The sequence below is a fragment of the Kogia breviceps genome, chromosome 6 (assembly GCF_026419965.1).
Source record: "Kogia breviceps isolate mKogBre1 chromosome 6, mKogBre1 haplotype 1, whole genome shotgun sequence".
NCBI lineage: Eukaryota > Metazoa > Chordata > Mammalia > Artiodactyla > Physeteridae > Kogia > Kogia breviceps.
Genome location: NC_081315.1, coordinates 147,128,657 through 147,143,386, shown reverse-complemented (window position 1 = coordinate 147,143,386; position 14,730 = coordinate 147,128,657).

Here is a 14,730-nt window from a genome sequence, read left to right as displayed (position 1 = left end):
GATACAGCCACTATGGAGAACAGTATGGAGGTTCCTTAAAAAACTACAAATAGAACTACCATATGACCCACCAATCCCACTCCTGGGCATATACTCGGAGAAAACCATCATTCAAAAAGAAACATGCTCCCCAATGTTCATTGCAGCACTATTTACAATAGCCAGGACATGGAAGCAACCTAAATGTCCATAAACAGAGGAATGGACAAAGATGATGTGGTACATATATACAATGGATTACTACACAGTCATAAAAAAGAATGAAACTGTGCCATTTACAGGCACATGGATAGACATAGACACTGCCATACAGAGTGAAGTAAGTCAGAAAAAGAAAAACAAATATCGTATATTAACGCATATATGTGGAATTTAGAAAAATTGTATACATTAACTTATTTACAAAGCAGAAATAGATACACAGACATAAAGAACAAACGTACGGATACCAAGGGGGGAAGGGAAGGGTGGAATGGATTGGAAGATTAGGATTAACATATATATACTACTATGTATAAAATAGATAACTAAGGAAAACAAAGTGTATAGCACAGGGAATTCTACTGAATGCTCTGTGGTGACCTAAATGGGAAGGAAATCCAAGGAAGAGGGGAATATATGGATACGTGGGGCTGATTCACTTTGCTGTACAGCAGAAAATAACACAACATGGTAAAGCAACTATACTCCAAATTAAAAAGAAAACATAGGGCGTCCCTGGTGGCGCAGCAGGGGACACGGGTTCAAGCCCTGTTCCAGGAAGATCCCACATACCGCGGAGCAACTAAGCCCGTGCACCACAACTACTGAGCCTGCGCTCTAGAGCCTGCGAGCCACAACTACTGAAGCCCGTGTACCACAACTACTGAGCCCATGCGCCACAACTACTGAGCCTGCACTCTACAGCCCATGCTCTGCAACAAGAGAAGCCACCGCAATGAGAAACCCATGCACCACAATGAAGAGCAGTCCCCACTCATGGCAACTAGAGAAAGCCCACGTGCAGCAATGAACACCTAACACAGCCAAAAATAAATAAATAGAATAAATTTATTTTAAAACATAAAATAAAAAATAAAGAGGTGATCAAGGTAAAAATGAGGTCACTAGGGCAGATCTTCATCCAATGGGATTGATGTCCTACAAGAAGAGATTAGGACACAGATAGGCACAGGGGAAGACCATGTGAGGACAGGGGGAAAAGATGGCTGTCTACATGCCAACGAGAGAAGCCTCGGGAAAAAACAGTCTGCAGACACCTTGATCTCAGACAGCTTCCAGGACTGGGAGATGTCTGTTGTTTAAACTGTCTGGTCTGTGGTATTTGTTATGGCAGCCCCTGAACAGACTCACACAATATGGACAATTATGCATAAACCTAACTCTAACCCTGACGGTTCTCACCACTTTCATCCCACATGGTCTAAGAAGTCCTAGCCATAGTAATTAGATTTTAAAAAGAAATAAAAGGAATCTCAGGGCAGAGGAAGAACTGTCACTGTTTGCGGATGACATGACACTCTATACAGAAAATCTTGAAGACCACACCCAAAACCAAATAGAACTCATCAGAAGATTCAGTTAAGCTGCAGGATACAAAATTAATTTACAGAAATCGGTTACATTTCTATACAGTCACAACTGTCAGAATGAGAAATTAAGAAATATCACTGACAATGACATTAACAAAGGTAAAATACCTAGGAATACATCTAACCCAGAAGGTAAAAGACCTATACTCAGAAAACTGGAAGACATTCATGAAAGAAATGAAGATGACACAAACAAATGGAAATATACACCATGCTCCTGGATTAGAAGAAGTCATATTGTTAAAATGATTCCACACCCCAAAGCAATTTAGAGATTCAATGCTATTTCTGTCAAAATACCAACGGAATTTTTTAGAGAACTAGAACCAAGAATTCTAAAATGTGTACTAAAAAAATAAATAAATAAACTAAATAAATAAATAAATAAAATAAAATGTGTATAGAAACACAAAAGAACCTGAATTGTCAATACAGTCTTAAGAAAGAAGCACAAGCCTAGACATATCATGCTCCCTGATCTCAAACTATACTACAAATCTAGAATCATCAAGACAATATGGTATTGGAACAAAAGAAATACACAAATGCCCATGGAACAGAATTGACAGCCCAGAAATAAACCCATGCTTACATGGTCAATTCATCTATGACCAAGGAGGTGACAATATACAATGGGGAAAATATAGCCTCTTCGATAAATGGTGTTGAGAAAACTGGAGAGCTACATGCACAAGAATCAAACTGGAATCCTTTCTTATACCATCTAAAAAAATAACCTCAAAATGAATCAAACACTTCAATATAAGACCTGAAGCCATAAAACACCTAGAAGAAAACATAGACAGTACACTGACATGAATTATAGCAATATTTGTTGGATCTGTCTCCTCAGGCAAGGGAAATAAAAGCAAAATAAACCAATGGGACTCCATCCAACTGAAAAGCTTTTCAACTGCAATGAAAACCATCCACAAAACAAAAAGGCAGCCTACTGAATGTGAGAAATATTTGCAAGCAATATAGCTGGAAGTGACTTATGCACAAAATAGACCAAGAACTCACTCACACAACTCAACTTGTAGAAAAACAAAAATCCAAATAAAAAATTGGCAGAAGACTGAACATGTTTCCAAAGAATATATACAGATGGCCAAAAGACACATGAAAACATGGTCAGCATCACTCATCATCAGGGAAATGCACATCCAAACCACAATGAGATTATCACCTCACACCTGAAAGAATGGCTATCATCCAAAAGATAACAAAAAAAAAGTATTGCTGAGGATGTGGAAAAAAGGGAAGCCTCATTCACTTTTGCTGGGAATGCTCATTGGTACAGTCACTATGGAAAACAGTATGGAGGTTCCTCAAGAAATTAAAAATAGACATACCATATCATGCAGGAATTACACTTGGGGTATCTTTCTGAAGGAAACCAAAAAACGAATTCAAAAAGATATTGGCACCCTTATGTTCATGGAAGCTTTATTGGCAATAGTCAAGATATGGAAGCCCAGCACAGTATCCATTGATAGAAAAATGGATAAAGAAAGTTTCATATATATAGTTTCTCTCTCTCTCCCTCTCTCTCTCTCTCTCTCTCTCTCTCTCTCTCTCTCTCTATATATATATATATATATATATATATATATATATATATATATATACATATACATATATATGAAAAGTACACACACACACACACACACACACACACACACACACACACTGGAATATGACTCAGCCATAAAAAAAAATGAAATCTTACGACAACATGAATGGACCTAGAGGGCATTATGCTAAGTGAAATATGGCATACAGAGAAAGAGAATTACTTTATGATGTCACATATATAGAATCTACAAAACAAAACAAATGAAAACAAAACGAACCAAATGAACAAACACAACAAAACAGAAAGGGATTCATAGATCGCAGGAATGTGCTGATGGTTACCAGATGGGGGGCGGGGTGGAGGGATGAGTGCAATAGGTGAGAAAGACTGAGAGGCTCCAAATTCCTGTTATCAAACAAAGGTCCTGGGGTGTGATGTACAGCATAGGGAATAGAGGCCATAATACTGTAATAACATTGCATGGTGACAAATAGTAACTAGACTTACCTTGGTGATCAGTTTGTAGTGTATAAAAATATCAAGTCACTATGTTGTATACCAGAAAACTAATATGTAATATTGCCCATCAAGTAGACATCAATTTTAAAGAAGAAGAAAAAATACTATCTTAAAAAAAAAGTGTTGGGGAATTCCCTGGCAGTCCAGTGGTTAGGACTCCACACTTTCACTGCTGAGGGTGCGGGATCGATCCCTGGCTGGAGAACTAAGATCCTGCGAGCCTCACAGTGCGGCCAAAATTTTTTTTTAAACATAAAAATTAAAAAACAAAAGTGTAGTGAGATAAACAGCAGATGTAGAAGAAACTTTGAAAGGATGCGGGTTGACAGGTCAAGTGTCTGCTGAAGTTTGACTTTTTTTTTTTTTTTTTTTTTTTTTTTTTTTGCGGTACGCGGGCCTCTCACTGTCGTGGCCTGTCCCGTTGTGGAGCACAGGCTCCAGACGCACAGGCTCAGCGGCCGTGGCTCACGGGCCCAGCCGCTCTGCAGCATGTGGGATCCTCCCGGACCAGGGCACGAACCCGCGTCCCCTGCATTGGCAGGCGGACTCTCAACCACTGTGCCACCAGGGAAGCCCATGAAGTTTGCCTTTCAAGTGACCCAGACAGACTGAGGATTTGAAGAGGAACAGCCATGTGATGCTAATGGAATGCTATTTGTTTCTTTGCTTAAATAAGGGTTATCATTTTTTAAAGAAGCTTTGAGTTCACAGCAAAATTGGGCAGAGTACAGAGAGGTGCCACATGCCCCCTGCTCTCCTCCTGTTACTACTCTCCATCTACCCCCTCCCCACCCACACAGGTGTTCAGAGTTTCCCTCTCCCCAACTATCCTATCAACATTCTGTGTGTTGGTCACTATCGATGAATCTACATGGACACATCATGATCACCAGAGCCCAGAATTTACACCAGGGTTCACTCCTGGCATTGCAGTCTATGGGTTTTGACAAATGTTATCTCACTATGAATATATCACACTGAATAGTTTCACTGCCTTAAAAATCCTCTGTGCTCGACCTGTTTATCATGCCCCACCCCTCAACCCTGCCACAAACCCTTGGCAACCCACCCTTTCTTTGGTTTGCCTTTTCCTAAATGTCATATGTGGTTGGTACCCTAAACTATGCCACCTTTCCAGATTGGCTTCTTTTGGTGAGTGATAGGCACTTAAGGTGCCCCTCCCATCTCCCCATGGCTCCATATCTCTCTCATATCTTTTCAGTGCCGAAGAACATTGTGTTGCATGGATGGAGACCAGTCTGTGTGTCCATTCACCTCCTGAAGGACATCTTGGTTGCTCCCAAGTTTTGGCAGTTATGAATACAGCTGCCATAAATGTCCCATACAGGTTTCTGTAGAGATATAAGCATTCGACTCATTTGGGTCCATCAATACCAAGAAATTCAAGGGCTGTATCGTAGGGTACAAATGTGTTTCATTTTGAAACACACAGCCCATGTTCACAGAGTTTCTGAAGATGGTCGCTGAGAGCATGTCAGCATGCTGAGGAATCAAGCCAAGGAAGGAGGTAGAATTCAAAGATGCCAGCAGGGAAGATGTGGCCGAAACAGAACCTGACCTCCACCCTCTTAGAGCTGACGGCTGGTCCTGAGAATTAAACAGACACGAGACAGATTGACAGGAGGGAACCATACACATTTATTTCCCACAAGTGTTACCTGACCCAGGGCGCCCTCCTAAGGAAATGAAGAAAGACCCAGAGAAGTGGCAAAACCTAGATGCTTTTGTTGGGTTGAAACAAAGAGGGTCGATTGTGGAAAAGGAACCACACTAAGTGGGGAGGCTAAAGAGGATGAGAATTAGGTTGAACAAGGTCTGTTTGTACAGAATTCTCTTTCTCCACTCTCTGCCCTCGACAGTCACAATGTCACTCTCCTTCCAGGAGAGGGAAGCCGTCTTCCTCTGGGGGTGGGGCGGGGGACATGTTATCTGCTGCTTCCAGGAAGAAAGAGGAGAAGGCTCAGCATGCCCTTCTGCACCTGCTGTATTAAGGGGGGAGGGTGTTGGTTTTGCTTTTTTTTTTTTTTTAACATCTTTATTTGAGTATAACTGTTTTACAATAGTGTGTTAGTTTCTCCTTTACAACAAAGTGAATCAGTTATACATATACACATGTTCCCATAACTCTTCCCTCTTGTGTCACCCTCCCTCCCACCCTCCCTATCCCACCCCTCTAGGTGGTCACAAAGCACAGAGGTGAACTCCCTGTGCTATGATGCAGCTTCCCACTAGCTATCTAATTTATATTTGGTAGTGTGTATATGTCCCTGCCACTCTCTCACATTGTCACAGCTTACCCTTCCCCCTCCCCATATCCTCAAATCCATGCTCTAGTAGGTCTGTGTTTTATTCCCACCCTACCACTAATCTCTTCATGACATTTTTTTTTTAGATTCCATATATATGGGTTAGCATATGGTATTTGTTTTTATCCTTCTGACTTACTTCACTCTGTATGACAGATTCCAGGTCTATCCACCTCATTACAAATAACTCAGTTTCATTTCTTTTTATGGCTGAGTAATATTCCATTGTATATATGTGCCACATCTTCCTTATCCATTCATCTGTTGATGGACACTTAGGTTGCTTCCATGTCCTGGCTATCGTAAATAGAGCTGCAATAAACATTTTAGTACATGACTCTTTTTGAATTATGGTTTTCTCAGGGTATATGCCCAGTAGTGGGATTGCTGGGTCATATGGTAGTTCTATTTGTAGTTTTTTAAGGAACCTCCATACTGTTCTCCATAGTGGCTGTATCATTTTACATTCCCACCAACAGTGCAAGAGTGTTCCCTTTTCTCCACACCCTCTCCAGCATTTATTGTTTCTAGAGTTTTTGATGATGGCCAATCTGGCCGGTGTGAGATGATATCTCATTGTAGTTTTGATTTGCATTTCTCTAATGATTAATGATGTTGAGCATTCTTTCATGTGTTTGTTGGCAATCTGTATATCTTCTTTGGAGAAACGTCTATTTAGTTCTTCTGCCCATTTTTGGATTGGGTTGTTTGTTTTTTTGTTATTGAGCTGCATGAGTTGCTTATAAATTTTGGATATTAATCCTTTGTCAGTTGCTTCATTTGCAAATATTTTCTCCCATTCTGAGGGTTGTCTTTTGGTCTTTTTATGGTATCCTTTGCTGTGCAAAAGCTTTTAAGTTTCATTAGATCCCATTTGTTTATTTTTGTTTTTATTTCCATTTCTCTAGGAGATGGGTCAAAAAGGATCTTGCTGTGATTGATGTCATAGAGTGTTCTGCCTATGTTTTCCTCTAAGAGTTTGATAGTGTCTGGCCTTACATTTAGGTCTTTAACCCATTTTGAGTTTATTTTTGTGTATGGTGTTAGGGAGTGTTCTAATTTCATACTTCTACAGGTAGCTGTCCAGTTTTCCCAGCACCACTTATTGAAGAGGCTGTCTTTTCTCCACTGTGTTTCCTTCCCTCCTTTATCAAAGATAAGGTGACCATATGTGTGTGGGTTTATCTCTGGGCTTTCTATCCTGTTCCATTGATCTATATTTCTGTTTTTGTGCCAGTACCATACTGTCTTGATTACTGTGGCCTTGTAGTATAGTCTGAAGTCAGGGAGCCTGATTCCTCCAGCTCCATTTTTCATTCTCAAGATTGCTTTGGCTATTCGGGGTCTTGTGTTTCCATACAAATTGTGAAATTCGTTGTTCTAGTTCTGTAAAAAATGCCAGTGGTAATTTGATAGGGATTGCATTGAATCTGTAGATTGCTTTGGGTAATAGAGTCATTTTCACTATGTTGATTCTTCCAATCCAAGAGCATGGTATGTTTCTCCACCTATTTGTATCATCTTTAATTTCTTTCATCAGTGTCTTATAGTTTTCTGCATACAAGTCTTTTGTCTCCGTAGGTAGGTTTATTCCTAGATATTTTATTCTTTTTGTTGCAATGGTAAATGGGAGTGTTTTCTTAATTTCATTCTCAGATTTTTCATCATTAGTGTATAAGAATGCCAGAGATTTCTGTGCATTAATTTTGTATCCTGCTACTTTACCAAATTCATTGATTAGTTCTAGTAGTTTTCTGGTAGCATCCTTAGTATTCTCTATGTATAGTATCATGTCATCTGCAAACAGTGACAGCTTTACTTCTTCTTTTCCTATTTGGATTCCTTTTATTTCTTTATTTTCTCTAATTGCTGTGGCTAGAACTTCCAAAACTAGGTTGAATAAGAGTGGTGAGAGTGGGCAACCTTGTCTTGTTCCTGATCTTAGTGGAAATCGTTTCAGTTTTTCACCATTGAGAACAATGCTGGCTGTGGGTTTGTCATATATTGCCTTTATTATATTGAGGAAAGTTCCCTCTATGCCTACTTTCTGCAGGGTTTTTATCATAAATGGGTGTTGAATTTTGTCAAAAGCTTTCTCTGCATCTATTGAGATGATCATATGGTTTTTCTCCTTCAGTTTGTTGATATGGTGTATCACATTGATTGATTTGCGTATATTGAAGAATCCTTGCATTCCTGGCATAAACCCCACTTGATCATGGTGTATGATCCTTTTAATGTGCTGTTGGATTCTGTTTGCTAGTATTTTGTTGAGGATTTTTGCATCTATGTTCATCAGTGATATTGGCCTATAGTTTTCTTTCTTTGTGACGTCTTTGTCTGGTTTTGGTATCAGGGTGATGGTGGCCTCATAGAATGAGTTTGGGAGTGTTCCTCCCTCTGCTATCTTTTGGAAGAGTTTGAGAAGGATAGGTGTTAGCTCTTCTCTAAATGTTTGATAGAATTCGCCTGTGAAGCCATCTGGTCCTGGCTTTTGTTTGTTGGAAGATTTTTAATCACAGTTTCAATTTCAGTACTTGTGATTGGTCTATTCATATTTTCTATTTCTTCCTGGTTCAGTTTTGGCAGGTTGTGCATTTCTAAGAATTTGTCCATTTCTTCCAGGTTGTCCATTTTATTGGCATAGAGGTGCTTGTAGTAATCTCTAATAATCTTTTGTATTTCTGCAGAGTCAGTTGTTACATCTCCTTTTTCATTTCTAATTCTATTGATTTGAGTCTTCTCCCTTTTTTTCTTGATGAGTCTGGCTAATGGTTTATCAATTTTATTTATCCTCTCAAAGAACCAGCTTTTACTTTTATTGACCTTTGCTATTGTTTCCTTCATTTCTTTTTCATTTATTTCTGATCTGATCTTTATGATTTCTTTCCTTCTGCTAAATTTGGGGGGTTTTTGTTCTTCCTTCTCTAATTGCTTTAGGTGCAAAGTTAAGTTGTTTGTTCGAGATGCTCCTGTTTCTTAAGGTATGATTGTATTGCTATAAACTTCCCTCTTAGAACTGCTTTTGCTGTATCCCATAGGTTTTGGGTCGTCGTGTCTCCATTGTCATTTGTTTCTAAGTACTTTTTGATTTCCTCTTTGATTTCTTCAGTGATCACTTCGTTATTAAGTAATGTATTGTTTAGCCTCCATATGTTTGTATTTTTTACAGATCTTTTCCTGTAATTGATATCTAGTCTCATAGCGTTGTGGTCAGAAAAGATACTTGATACGATTTCAATTTTCTTAAATTTGCCAAGGCTAGATTTGTGACCCATGATATGATCTATCCTGGAGAATGTTCCATGGGCACTTGAGAAAAATGTGTATTCTGTTGTTTTTGGATGGAATGTCCTATAAATATCAGGTAAATCCATCTTGTATAATGTATCATTTAAAGCTTGTGTTTCCTTATTTATTTTCATTTTGGATGATCTGTCCATTGGTGACAGTGGGGTGTTAAAGTCCCCTACTATGATTGTGTTACTGTCGATTTCCCCTTTTATGGCTGTTAGCATTTGCCTTATGTATTGAGGTGCGCCTATGTTGGGTGCATAAATCTTTACAACTGTTATATCTTCTTCATGGATCAATCCCTTGATCATTATGTAGTGTCCTTCTTTGTCTCTTGTAATAGTTTTTATTTTAAAGTCTATTTTGTCTGATATGAGAATTGCTACTCCAGCTTTCTTCTGATTTCCATTTGCATGGAATATCTTTTTCCATCCCCTCACTTTCAGCCTGTAAGTGTCCCTAGGTCTGAAGTGGGTCTCTTGTAGACAGCATATATATGGGTCCTGTTTTTGTATCCATTCAGCCAGTCTGTGTCTTTTGGTGGGAGCATTTAATCCATTTCCATTTAAGGTAATTATTGATATGTGCATTCCTATTACCATTTACTTAATTGTTTCGGGTTGTTCTTGTAGGTCTTTTCCTTCTCTTATGTTTCTTGCTTAGAGAAGTTCCTTTAGCATTTGTTGTAAAGCTGGTTTGGTGGTGCTGAACTCTCTCAGCTTTTGCTTGTCTGTAAAGGTTTTAATTTCTCCATCAAATCTGAATGAGATCCTTGCTGGGTAGAGTAATCTTGGTTGTAGGTTTTTTTCCTTCATCACTTTAAATATGTCCTGCCACTCCCTTCTGGCTTGTAGAGTTTCTGCTGAAAGATCAGATGTTAGCCTTATGGGGATTCCCTTGTGTGTTATTTGTTGTTTTTCCCTTGCTGCTTTTAATATGTTTTCTTTCTATTTAATTTTTGACAGTTTGATTATTATGTGTCTCGGCGTGTTTATCCTTGGGTTTATCCTGTATGGGACTCTTTGTGCTTCCTGGACTTGGTTGACTATTTCCTTTCCTATATTAGGGAAGTTTTCAACTATAATCTCTTCAAATATTTTCTCAGTCCCTTTCTTTTTCTCTTCTTCTGGGACCCCTATGATTCGAATGTTGGTGCGTTTAATGTTGTCCCAGAGGTCTCTGAGACTGTCCTCAGTTCTTTTCATTCTTTTTTCTTTCTTCTGCTCTGCAGTAGTTATTTCCACTATTTTATCTTCCAGGTCACTTCTCTGTCCTTCTGCCTCAGTTATTCTGCTACTAATCCCTTCTAGAGTATTTTTCATTTCATTTATTGTGTTGCTCATCGTTACTTGCTTCCTCTTTATTTCTTCTAGGTCCTTGTTAACTGTTTCTTGCCATTTGTCTATTCTATTTCCAAGATTTTGCATCATCTTCACCATCATTATTCTAAATTCTCTTTCAGGTAGACTGGCTATTACCTCTTCATTTGTTAGGTGTGGTGTGTTTTTATCTTGTTCCTTCACCTGCTGTGTGTTTTTCCATCTTCTCATTTTGCTTATCTTACTGTGTTTGGGGTCTCCCTTTTGCAGGCTGCAGGTTCGTAGTTCTATCTATTTTTGGTGGCTGTCCCCAGTGGCTGAGGTTGGTTCAGTGGGTTGAGCAGGTTTCCTGGTTGGGGGGACCAGTGCCCCTGTTCTGGTGGATGAGGCTGGATCTTGTCTTTCTGGTGGGCAGGTCCACGTCTGGTGGCGTGTATGGGGATGTCGGTAGCCTTACTGTGATTCTAGGCAGCCTCTCTGCTAATGGATGGGGCTGTAGACCTGTCTCGCTCTTTGTTGGGTATAGGGTGTCCAGCACTGTTCATTGCTGGTCCTTGAGTGAAGCTGGGTCTTGGTGTTGAGATGGAGATCTCTGGGAGATTTTCGCCGTTTGATATTACGTGGAGCTGAGAGGTCTCTTGTGGACCAGTGTCCTGAGGTTAGTTCTCCCACCTCAGAGACACAGCCTTGACACCTGGCTGGAGTGCCAAGAGCCTTTAATCCACACGGCTCAAAACAAAAGGGAGAAAAAAATAGAAAGGCAAGAAAGGAAGGAAGAAAGGAGGAAGGGAGGGAAGGAAGGAAGAAAGGAAGGGAGGAAGGAAGGAGGGAATAAAGAAAGGAAGGGAGGGAGGAAGAAAGGAAGGGAGGAAGGAAGGAGGGAATAAAGGAAGGAAGGGAGGAAGGTAGGAAGGAGGGAAATAGGAAAGAAAGGAGGGAAGAAAGGAAGAAAGAAAGGGGAGAAGACAAAATAAAGTAGGGTAAAATACAGTTATTAAAATAAAAAAATAATTATTAAGAAGAAAAATTTCTATTAAAGAAAAAAAAATGGACGGTCTAACCCCAGGACAAATGGTGAAAACAAAGCTACACAGACAAAATCTCACACAGCAGCACCCACATACACACTCACAAAAAGAAAAAAGGGGAAAATAATAGTATATCTTGCTCCCAAAGTCCACTTCCTCAACCTGGGATATTTCGCTGTCTATTCAGGTTTTCCACAGATGCAGGGCACTTCAAGCTGACTGTGGAGCTTTAACCCGCTGTTTCTGAGGCTGCTGGGAGGGACCTCCCCCTCTCTTTGTTCGCACAGCTCCTGGGGCTCAGCCCTGGACCTGGCCCCGCCTCTGCGCGCAGGTCGTCGGAGGGCGTCTGCCCTTCGCTCAGACAGGGCGGGGTCAAAGGAGCAGCGTTAACGGAGCAGCTGATTCGTGGTCTCTGGCTCACTCCGGCGGGGGGGGGGGGGCGGGGGGGCACGGATGTGGGGCGAGTCCGCGGCGGCAAAGGCCGGCGTGACGCTGCACCGGCCCGAGGTGCACCGCGCGTTTTCCCGGAGAAGCTGTCCCAGGATCCCGGGACCCCGGCGGTGGCGGGCTGCACAGGCTCCCGGGAGGGCCGGTGTGGAGAGTGACCTGTGCTCGCACACAGGCCTCTTGGTGGCGGCAGCAGCAACCCTAGCGTCCCACACCCGTCTCTACTGTCCGTGCCGACAGCCGCGGCTCGCGGCCGTTTCTGGAGCTCCTTTATGTGGTGCCCTTAATTCCCTTTCCTCGCGCCGCGGGAAGCAAAGAGGCAAGAAAAAGTCTCCTGTCTCTTCGGCAGCTCCGCGCCCGTTTCTGGAGCTCCTTTAAGCGGCGCGCTTAAACCCCTCTCCTCGCGCAGCAGGAGGTAAAGAGGGAAGAAAAGGTCTCTTGCCTCTTCGGCAGCTCCAGACTTTTTCTCGGACTCCCTCCCGGCCAGCCGTGGTGCACTAACCCCTTCAGGCTGTGTTCACGCCGCCAACCCCAGACCTTTCCCTGGGATCCGCCCGCGGCTCAGTTCCCAGCCCCGCCCGCCGCGGCGGGTGAGTGCCGGTCGGCACCGATCCTCCGTGCGGGAATCTCTCCGCTCTGCCCTCCGCACCCTGTGGCTGCGCTCTCCTCCGCGGCTCCGGAGCTTCCCCCTCCGCCACCCGCAGTCTCCGCCCGCGAAGGGGCTTCTAGTGTGTGGGAACCTTTCCTCCTTCACGGCTCCCTCCCACTGGCGCAGGTCCCGTCCCTATTCTTTGTCTCTGTTTATTCTTTTTTCTTTTGCCCTACCCAGGGACGTGGGGAGTTTCTTGCCTTTTGGGAGGTCTGAGGTCTTCTGCCAGCGTTCGGTGGGTGTTCTATAGCAGAAGTTCCACGTGTAGATGTATTTCTGATGTATCTGTGAGGAGGAAGGTGATCCCCGCGTCTTACTCTTCCGCCATCTTCTCGCTCCCCCTTGCTTTGTTTTTTGAAGTGTCCGTAACTCAAGACAATATTCTGGTTTCCTTTACATCTAAGTCCTTTCCCTGGGGTTAGGCTTCTGAGAGGAGGGACACATATTTCTGACATGACGGGCTGGGCAGGCAGAGGAGGATAAGATGGGTGCGGGCCATGCCTGTTCTCTTCTCATGTGTTGGGAAGATGATTCTGCTCTTGCCAGATGGGATCTAATTTGTCCATGAACAATCTAGCAAGATATCAGCTGAAAAGAGGAAGAGCAAAGGTCAGAAGAACGTGGAGAAGATGGATGATAGATGCTGGGGTCTCCTGAGCAACGATTTCATCAGAGGTGCATGCACACCCCTGGTCTCTGGACCACCATGTTTAAGGCCGACTTGGTGTGTAGGTCATTTTCAATGTATGGAGGTACCACCAGGCCACTTCAGGGTACTGTCTCCGGCTCATCTAAGCGGTGCCGTTGAGCCCACATAAGACGGGGCTCACCCAGACATGGCATGGTGCCAGAGAAAGGGAGACGGCGGTATGTCATTGAGCTTAAGGTATTTCTCAGAGAGTGGCTCTCTGAAGTGGCTGAGGTAGGAGGCCAGCTGGATACCTGTCTCCTTGTTTGTTGGGTATGGGGGGGGGCGTTGTTTATTTTCTGGACGAGGTGAAAGAACTCTTAAAGTGAAGGTGTTTCTACAAGGGGTCTGTCAGGATGAAAGGGTGCGGGTCAGTCCATATGCCAAGAAATCCAGAGAATCTATAATGGCTCAGACTCAGGCCTTTTCTCAGAAACAGGCAGAGAGAGGAGTTGGCTTTGGTCATCACAAAGCTAACTGGCACCTCAGTAGTCTCGACAGAAGGTTCCCAGAGTGAATTGATTTGCAGGGGCCAGCACGCCTGCAGCCCTCCACCCTCACGTCTCAGCCCCCAGGTGGGGCACCTTTCACAGGAGAGATTTATTTCTTCCTAAAAAGAAAAAGAAAAGAGGTAAAAAGTGTCTCTCTTGCATGGCTCTTTTCTTAAGTAACATTAATTCAAAATAATCAATATGTCACTAAGGCGTATTTTGAGGGAAATGCCCTCAAATGCCCCCACTCCCCTGATTACAGTGGAGACTTCAGGGTCCTCTTAGGTGAGAAGCACGAGGACCAACCATCCGCACCCAGGATCCCATCTGTAAGACCACATAGCTGTGAAATCAACATAAATGTAAACAAATCTGCTTGTGAGAGACAGAGACAGAGATAGAGACAGATAGACCCTGAGAGAGATGCACCAAACCATTTAAGACGGTCACCTCTGGGGGTGAGACTGGCAAACCTCTTTTCTTTAGGTAATATTTCAATTTATTATAACACGTGTGCATTACTTTAATAATTATAAAAAGATTACAATCATATGTCAAGTGTGATCCATTCATTACTCATCTATGGAGTGATTAAAGTACAATATTTCATTTTTATTTTTAAAAGATTTACTACAAGGACAATAAACATTTATAATAGTAAAGTAATGAATTCTAAAGGAATTAAGAATCAAGTAAAGAACAAAAGTTTTTGGTGACTCAGTAAGTACCAGGCCAGCTACGTGGCAGTACATGGCAGGGTCGGGGCAAGTTTCTCCAGGAGGTTGTGTGTGTTCTGA